At 44.9% G+C, this 9,306-nt stretch overlaps 1 protein-coding gene across 1 annotated transcript in view; it reads left to right on the forward strand.

Moving 5' to 3' along the window:
• Adra1b (adrenoceptor alpha 1B) overlaps positions 1-9,306 on the forward strand; it is a gene marked incomplete at its 5' end in the record, with an annotated part of 82,109 nt that overhangs the window by 19,232 nt on the left and 53,571 nt on the right. The gene's annotated exons all lie outside the window — the stretch shown is intronic.

Genomic DNA, 9,306 nt, shown 5'->3' on the forward strand with positions numbered 1-9,306 from the left:
CTAAAACCCTAGAAAGAATATAAAATATATATTATATAATATAAAAGAGCTGTATTCGGGTTATGCTGAGGACAAAACCTCTTCAGAGGGCACGTGTCAAGATGGCCACCGCCTGTAGCCAATGTTTATTTGGTACTTACATTTAAAAGAAGCCTTTTCTGTTGTTGAGAGGTGGACATGTCCCAGCGCTTTCACGCTGACTTCAAACTCGCCGTCGTCCTGTGTTAGTCTCCTGAGTAGCTATGACGACAGGTGTGACACACTACATCTGGACTAAACATCAACCGCATTCTTGAGGTAGTATAGGAAGGCTCAGTTTGAAAGAAATCTATTCTCTCCTACTTTAATCTATTAAGTGTGGTGCAAATGAAATTGGAAGTACTTTTTTTTTTCCAACTTGACAAATAATTGTAAGCATCAGCTCTGCGGAAAGCTGTGACAACGTGCAGGGGGTATTTTATGAAAACAGGGAGATGAGGCCAATGTCAATTCCACCATTCTATTTCATTCCACGCAGTCATATCACCGTCACGCTAGCCCCCAAGTTAGCCCAACAGCAGCAACCAAGAAGTCTTCACAAATATAAAATGCTGTCTTCAAAAACACCTTACAAGCAATCATTTTGATTTATTGGCTTCTTTTATGGATTGTACAGATTTTGTCACATGTTTAGATGTCAGCCATATCTTAATCATAAAAGCGCATTGGGTTTGTTTAGGCCTCCAATCTACCCCGGCAAACCTCTGCTGAAGTGACGGCAGCCTCTAGTTCCAGGGCTAGCACCACGGCTCAAACATCGCTACCAGTGATTGGTTAGAATAAGCACATGACCCTGATCTGGCCAATGAAACACAAGAAGGTTATTTGTGGCTGGGATCCTATTTTGTACGGAATATTTCTTTGTTCCGAATAGAGTTGTAAAGGAGATGTCCTGCCTCTTCCACTTCAGATTGATGCATCTAAAAGCCATGCCCAGGACTCATGTGAACATCCTGCTGCCAGCTAATGTTGGGCTGCTGAGGCTCAGGATGATTATAAAATAGATCTGCGGGCCTATAATGTGTATGATGTGTCTATATGTGAAAGTGGTTGCCTGTGCGTGTGTGTGCATGTGTATGTGTGTGTGTGTATACACATGCGGAAGGGTAGGAATGCAAGTGCTACAGCACACGTATGGTGCTCAGAGGCCAGCCTCAGGTGTCTGTCCTCATCTTCCGCATTATTTGAAGTTGGGTGACTATGTACAACAGGCTAGCTGATCGGCAAGCATCCAGAGATCTCGTGTCTTGTCTCCCATCTTGCTGCAGGAGTACTAGGATTGCAGGTGCAATGACAACATTACATCCAGATTTACATGGGTCCTAGGGATTTGAACTCCGGCCCTCACAAGTACTTTGCTCCTAAGCCATCTCCTCGGCCTAGACCCAGGCTCTTAGGAGCATCACTGAGACGCTAACTTAACCAACTCTAAAAATGGCTTCTTCTTCAGCCTATGCTCACGCAAAGCCACCACACTTGCATTCTGAAGCCACTTTGAGCAGGAGGTTTGCCAGTCAATGCACTTGGTACTCTACAGACATCCTTTCAGCCCTTGTGACAACCATGTGAGATTGCCAACACAGTACGCCCATGCTATAGGAGGCCAATCTATAACTCCACTGCCCTGAACATTCCCCATCTCATCTACACTGATGGAGATGAGCACATGAAGCTTAAAGGGGTTAAACAATTTGCTCTCAACCAATGGTAATGAGGTCCAAACCTGAATCAGAATGACCCCAAGATCCACACTCTTAGCCTCCATGCTGTACAACCAAAAGGGGGAGGGGGGGAGCTGGGAGGAGCTTGTTCCAGAAAGCACTATAAGTCAGTGTCATCTGAGAACTGAGACCAAGATACAGTGCCACTTTAATGCTCCGGTGACAGTGACCTCAGTTTGACACCCCCACACTGTAACGTTAAGTATCCCTTCTCATGAAGCCCAGAGCCAGCCTTAACTGGTTAGTCCTGCCCTTCAGTCACTACTCTGTCTCCTTGCTCTCTGTGCTCATCTCTCTTCCACCATCTTTTCTGTTCCTGTTTCTACAGCACTTCACTGACTTTTTGAGGCCAGTGGACACACATGTCACTCTTTCTGCGGAGTCCCCTGCGGAGTTGAGTGCACTGCCTGTGGGCAGTTCTTAACAGCAAGAAAGTCAGACTGTCTGCTGGGGCCTAGGAGAAAAGCTGGCAGGTTGCCCATGCTAATTGTCTTCATTCTTGACTCAGTGGGACTCCTGAGTTGGCCAAGAGACAGCCCAACTGTCTCAAGCATAGAAAGCAAATGGAGGCCTAGTTTCCAGGAGCTCCACCCTGGAAACCTCACAGGCCTTGGGTTGTTCCTGAATGAGAGGACAGATTGATGTTGGTGCTATAACCATGCTAATATGATAAAAAGCATGGGGCAATAACCTTGCATTGTGGGGTTCTTGAGATGGGAGAATAGGAGGGTACTTATAATTGAGGCATGGCTTAACTCTCAGGTCTACTTCCAGTTCAGCTACTTTCTAGATGATAAATACAAAACAGTGAGTAAGAAAGCCAAAGAGATGACTCCATTATGAAAGTGTGATGACCTGAGGTCTATCCCCAGAACCCATGTAGGAATACCAGCATAGTAGCACACAGCTTATAATCTCAGCACGGGGGAGGCTGAGACAAATAGGTCTACGTTCTGGGCCAGAAGTCTATCCCAAGTGGTGAGCTCCAGACCAGTGGGGCCCTGTCTCAGAGGAGGTGGTGTCATTCTTTAAAATGATGTCTGAAAGTGTCCTTGCCCCCTGACACATGATTACGTATGTGCTCACACTTGAACACAAACATCTCTAAACCTTTTTTTCTCTGTAAGAGGTGAGGGTCTGGAGCTCAGCTGGTGGAAGGCTTGCCTGGCATGAATGAAGGCCTTCTGCACAACCCAGTGTGGTGGTTCATGTTTGTAATCCCTGCATTCAGGAGGTGAAGGCAGAAACATCAGAACTTCAAGGTCATCCCCAGCTATCTAGTTAGTCTGAGGCCAGCCTGGGCTATGCGAGTTCCTGTCTCAAAAAAAAAAAAAAAAAAGATTTAACAATTACAAGAGTAGTAAGATGGAGAATAATACCATTGATAAGCATACCGCTTGACACAGTGATGGGCATGGTCTTCAAAGATAACAGCATTGTCGGAATGATGAGAAAGACAATGGCAGTGGTGGGGGTGGTGGGGGTGGAGGTGGGGTGCTGGTGATGACCGTGGTGGTAAATTTAATGGACTGGAAAACATACGATAGTTCTCATGGTCAAGGTTTCTCCGTATTGGCAACTCAGAGCAAGTCTTAGCCTCGTTAGAAAAGATACTGTCTCTAATTTTCCACATGGCCCATGTTTCTTCTCTCCTTAGTGAAAATATAATTCAGCACATAAACTCATCTCCAATGAATCAAATGTCTCCTCTGTGGCTACCTACAAGTATAGTCCCCTATTGTGTCAAGCTGAGATAATGATGAACACCCACCACCACTCAATGGAACTGATCAGTCCTCTGATGAACCAACACAGAGATGGCTCATTTCAAGAGATCACATTGCCAACAGGAAAACCAAGCCAAGCGTTCAAAGACATTCTGATGATTCTCTCAAGCTCATAGTGAGAGATTTGGCTGATCTTATTCAGATATCCCCCAGGATTTCATTTACTTGAGTCATTTTGCACCTCGAGGAACAAAATATGTGTGTCCTCTTTCACATGGTTTTGAGGAAATTTTGCATGTAGATTTATGAATCTACTGATAGATAGGAGGTCGTGTTCCAACTCTCATTTCAGCAATGTATGGTGACATCGTGAATGGCTTTGATGCTGATTGTATATAACTGAGATGTTTAGAAAGAAGTGATCTAACATAGTCATCCTCATTCTCCAGGGAGCCCTGGGGGTTTGGCAGAGGTGGCAGCAAGTATTTGGGAGTCGGGGAGCAGAGCAGTTCACCCTTCACATTAACCAGCACATCTATTTCTATCTTCCAAACTGAACATTCAAAACATTCTACTTGCAATTTTTTACTGTTTGGAAATCACCATCCTAATGAAACATGCTAATGCCTACTCCCCTAGAGGAGGCAACTTATCTGCCCAAGATCATACAGCTATGTACTAACCAAGTCTGTGCTAGAACCTCAGAGTTCAAGATCAGTACACTTGCCTAAGAAAAGCTACTTGAGGGCTGACAGGATGGCTCGGAGGAGGGTAGACGTGCTTGCCACCATGCCCGACTACCTGAGTTCAATCCCTAAAACCCACGCAGTGGAAGGAGAGCACTGATTCCCACAAGTTGTCCTGTGATCTCCACATATGGCTGTAACATGCATGCCCACACATATACACACAGATAGATAGATAGATAGATAGATAGATAGATAGATAGATAGATAGATGATAAATAGACAGACTATTGAATATGTCGTCTTTAATACATATACTTGCAGCCTTTATAACTCTCACTGTAAAAAAGCACTCCTGTCACCCCAACTGTGAGTCTATAGGAGTGTTCTTGACCCTTTCTGGTGAGGGTAGTATGAGAGATGTTTTTATATGGTGTATGTGAGTTCATCTGATAAGAGGGGGGAGACAAAATAGAGCATTCTAGACATTATAAGTTTTTGCTATTGAGAACTATGCTGCAGATGGATATTGTTTTTAATCAAATTGTGATGTACATCTGAGTGTACTCAGGAAACTAGAACCATATGAGGAATGTCAAGTTGAGGGAAGATTTGTTCCAAATAACTAGTTGCAAAGTACTGAACATGAGAACATAAAGGGAAAAGAGGCAGGAACCAGAGACCGGGGCATGCAGGACGCTGCTACCCCTTTCAGAGCTGGAATAAACAAAAGAACATACCGTTATCCAGGCCTAGAGGCACAGCTCATGATGTCAGACAGGGAGATGGAGCAAGCAAGTCAGGACAAAACCTAACAAGGTTGGCCTCTCAGACCAGCACCAAGTCCTTGGGGCTAATGTTGAATTTATCAGTCACTCACTCCCAGAGCCAGGCAGAGAATGGCAGCACAGAAAGAGGGGCTCCTCTCTCCTTCCAGCCTTCAGCTTGCTTGGGTCTGCGGGTTATAATAATCCAGACCTCAATACAGCACAAGACATGGAAGATAAGAAAGAAAAGTGGAATAGATAGACAGCTAAACAATGCATCCATATTCTCTATATTCTCTAACACCTTCCCTGGAGTTCTCAAATTCAAGGCATGATTTCCATTTCACCCCCCAAATGCACATCAGTACACAAATGCACCCATGATTACAAGTGCAGAGCAATCCAGAAGTGGACATGTGAAGTTTTTAGCCCAGAACTTGAAACTTGTTGGCACCTAGGGAGAACTCTCAGTACACAAAGGTGATACTCCGGAGTCTCCATTTCCCAGCTTTCTGGCAGTCAGGAGATGGCATATCACCTATGTTCCACTGATCAAACACATCCGCTCCTGGACTTGGAATCAGAATCTAGTGACAAAAAGAAGTAGAGGCAGGGAAGTTTTATTCCAAAGGAGAAGCCACACCCAGGTTCTTAGGACCACAATGGCTGCCATTCCAGCGGCTCTATCTGGGGCTCACAGATACACATGTTCTGGATTTACGAAAACCTCACCTGCTGCGTCTGTCTGTGATCTGGCTTTTGTTCTCTAAGTTTCCAGTGATTAAAATTTCAACAATCTCATCTTCTGCCTAAGTCTTGGTTGTTATTTATAACCAACAACCTTGATGAGCATGAAATCTTTGTTCATGACCACAGATATTGCATCTTGAATTCTGAACTCATGATTACCTAAGGGATTATGAAGGTTCATCTCCAACTTTAACAAAGAAAATAAGTAATAAAAGACATGTAGGTACTGCCTTGGAAGTTCCAGAAGTTTTGAGATGTGGGGATGTCCTGGATTCTGAAAGCATTGGGGAATCTAGGAGCTTGATATTCCAGCTGGGACCATGGGGAGAGGTTCTGTTAGCACCTTCAGGGTCATCTGAAAAGCCCTGAGTTGTCTTCCTTCCTAGCTCACAAGAATTCCACCCACCCAGAAAGTTCTTAACTGTACCCCTGCCTCTCACAGACCCTATCTGGCCACAAACTAATCCTTATAAACTCTGGATCCCAGACTCCTTCCAATATCAACTGAGAATTGTTTGAGGAGCAAGATCCTTCCCCTTACCTCCTATTCTAAGACATCTATTAAATTGGCCCTTTGTAGCTGTACAACAAATCACCCCAAAATTTAATGACTTAAAGCCATAGACCTGCCCTTATTCAAGAGAAGAGAATGGAGACCCCTATTGCTCTAGCAGAGTACAATGTCACATGGTAAAAACAAGCCTGTACAATGGGAGCGATTCGGTGCTACCATCTTGGGTAGATATTTTTGCCATAGTCACTTTCAGTAACCTCCAGGCTAAAGAGTCCATTTTGGACTCACTATCCTTGGCTCACATGACAATTCACTCCTACCTGACCTTGAGTATGCACCCCACCACCTGAGTCCAGAATCCTTGATACCTACGTTCTGAGTGTGAGGGGAGAGGTGTCTGCTCAGTGAGATTCAGATGCTCTCCTGGCTTCTCCTTCTGAAGAAAAACAAATAAATGTCATAAAGCAAATGTCATCTCAAAGGGCTCCCTGTTGCAAGCATTAACCCAACAATCCTCATTTCAATAACCCTCCGAGCCATACACTGCTTTATAGTTCACACGGCACATCAGCTCGCCTACTCCCCTTCAATCAATAAACTCCAAGATGACTTTTCTGATGAAAAAGTAAGTAAATAAAAATTCAGGGAGTGTTAAGTACAAACGTGGCTCAAAAATTGCTCACACTATACTTCCTCTGCCCAACTTCTGCCTTCCTGAGTTGTATTCACTCAGACCCAATCCCTCAGGGGTGGTCACCTCAGCATGAACAGTTCCGACAACTTTGCTGTGAAGGAGAGGGAACCAGCTGAGAAGGTGGCCACAAAGAGGGGGAGGGGTTGGTCATACTGCAGTTAATGCTCCTGAGCTAAGAATTCTGCAGGAACTGGGTAACTTGAAGGTGGAAAGGCACCAAATAAATTGACTTCTCCTTTAGCCCTCAGGCAAAGCTTACATGATTCATTGCTTCGGGTTTTAGGACACCCTTTTGCAGTGTCACACACTCAGCCCTTCCACTACAGGCCCAGCCTGCCTCCCTGGGAGACAAGGGCAAAGCTGTGTTCAGGACGGCCAGAACTGAGGCTAAACTCCAGACTTTTCTCCCAATGTAGACACACCAGGTCCCAAATGTGTGAGGAAGAGCAGCTTTGTGTCTCACTTCCTTGCCTACAGGCTTAAGCATTTGAAGGAGATTCCTGTGGCAAATGAAAATATTATTCCTTGAGCATCACTGGTGTGGGCATTATTTGTTCTGAGAAGAATTAATTAAGCAAACACGTGTCTTTGAATACCTACCAGGATTATTATGTGACCTATTATTTGATGCTATTAGAGATGGGACTGAGAAACAGCTGTGTGAGGTTCCGGAGCCTGGCTCAGTCACAGAATCCCACGGTGGTAATCCTAGTACCTTTGGTGACTTGGGGTGCTGATGCCAAGTGTCCAAGGGTTGACACTGCACTGTAAGATTCAGCAGGCCCATCTCAGAGTTTACTTCATGCCTTGATAATCTGTGGATTAACATGGAGAAAAGTGGAGAGGCTTGACTAGGCCTAGGCTATGCAGAGGAAAGTTAGGCCTGGGTTTTGCTCTGCTACTTCCTAGCTGTGTGACCTTGGGTGTGTCACTTCACCTCTCTGAAAAAGAAGGAATAAAATTGTGAGGCAACAAGCTCACTCATGCTTCTGGCTCTATTCAATGCTTCCTGAGGATGAAGATAAAGAGACCGTGGTTGGGATGGGGTACTCCAAGGAGACACCAGAACCTGGAAATTCAAAGGTGCTGACTGAAAGCAGATAGTACCTGCCTTAGTGTCTTTTCCTGGTGACGTAATGAAACACCTTGACCAAAGCAGCCATGGGAGAAAGGTTCTTTTTTTTTTTTTTTTTTTACTTTTTTTTATTATTAATTACACTTTATTCATTTTGTATCCTCCCATAAGCCCCTCCCTCCTCCCCTCCCGATCCCACCCTCCCTCCCATTTCTGCATGCATGCCCCTCCCTAAGTCCACTGATAGGGGAGGTTCTCCTCTCCTTTCTGATCTTAGTCTATCAGTTCTCATCAAAAGTGGCTGCATTGTCCTCTTCTGTGGCCTGGTAGGGCTGCTCCCCCCTTAGGGGGAGGTGATCAAAGAGCAGGCCAATCAGATTATGTCAGAGGCAGTCCCTCTTCTAATTACTAGGTAACCCACTTGGACACTGACCTGCCATGGGCTACATCTGTGTAGGGGTTCTAGGTTATCTCCATGAATAGTCCTTGGTTGGAGTATGAATCTCGGGGAAGTTCCCTGTGTTCAAATTTTCTTGTTCTGTTGCTCTCCTTGTGGAGTTCCTGTCCTCTCCAGCTCTTACTATTTCCCACTTCTTACATAAAATTCCATTCACTCTGCCCAACAGTTGGCCATCAGGCTCAGCACCTGCTTTGATAGTCTGCAGGGCAGAGGCTTTCAGAGGCCCTCTGTGGCAGGTTCCTAGTTTGTTTCCTGTCTTCTTCTGGCTTTCAGAGGCCCTCTGTAGCAGGTTTCTAGGTTGTTTCCTGTTTTCTTCTTCTTCTGATGTCCATCCTCTTTGCCTTTCAGGTGGGGATTGAACATTTTAGTTAGGGTCCTCTCTCTTGCTTGGTTTCTTTAGATGCATAGATTTTAGTGGGTTTGTCCTATGTTGTATGTCTATATGAGTGAGTATATACTGTGTGTGTCTTTTTGCTTCTGGGACAACTCACTCAGGATAATCAGAGAAAGGTTCTTTTAGCTCACATCCCATAACGATGCAGAAATCAAGGCAGAGGGAGCTTGAATCCATTAGTCACATCTGCAGTCAGAGTGAATGATGAATGAATGCAAGCTACTGCCCCGTCCCTTTCTCTATTTGTACAGGTCAGGATTTCAGTTAGGGAATGACTCTACCCATAGCTGGCAGCTCTCCCCACATCGGTTAATGTGCTCATGATAACCCTCACAGGCATGCCCAGAGGTCCATCTCCCAGATGGCTTTAGGTCCTGCCAAGCTGACAATTCAAATTAGCCAGCACAGCTCCTGACCTAACAAATATTTCACTTTAGTTGCAACTCAGAATTGTTTTCTCAGGATGTAACCTTCCCCCC

The sequence above is a fragment of the Psammomys obesus genome, unplaced genomic scaffold, assembly GCF_907164565.1.
Source record: "Psammomys obesus unplaced genomic scaffold, mPsaObe1.curated_primary_1811, whole genome shotgun sequence".
NCBI classification, from domain to species: domain Eukaryota; kingdom Metazoa; phylum Chordata; class Mammalia; order Rodentia; family Muridae; genus Psammomys; species Psammomys obesus.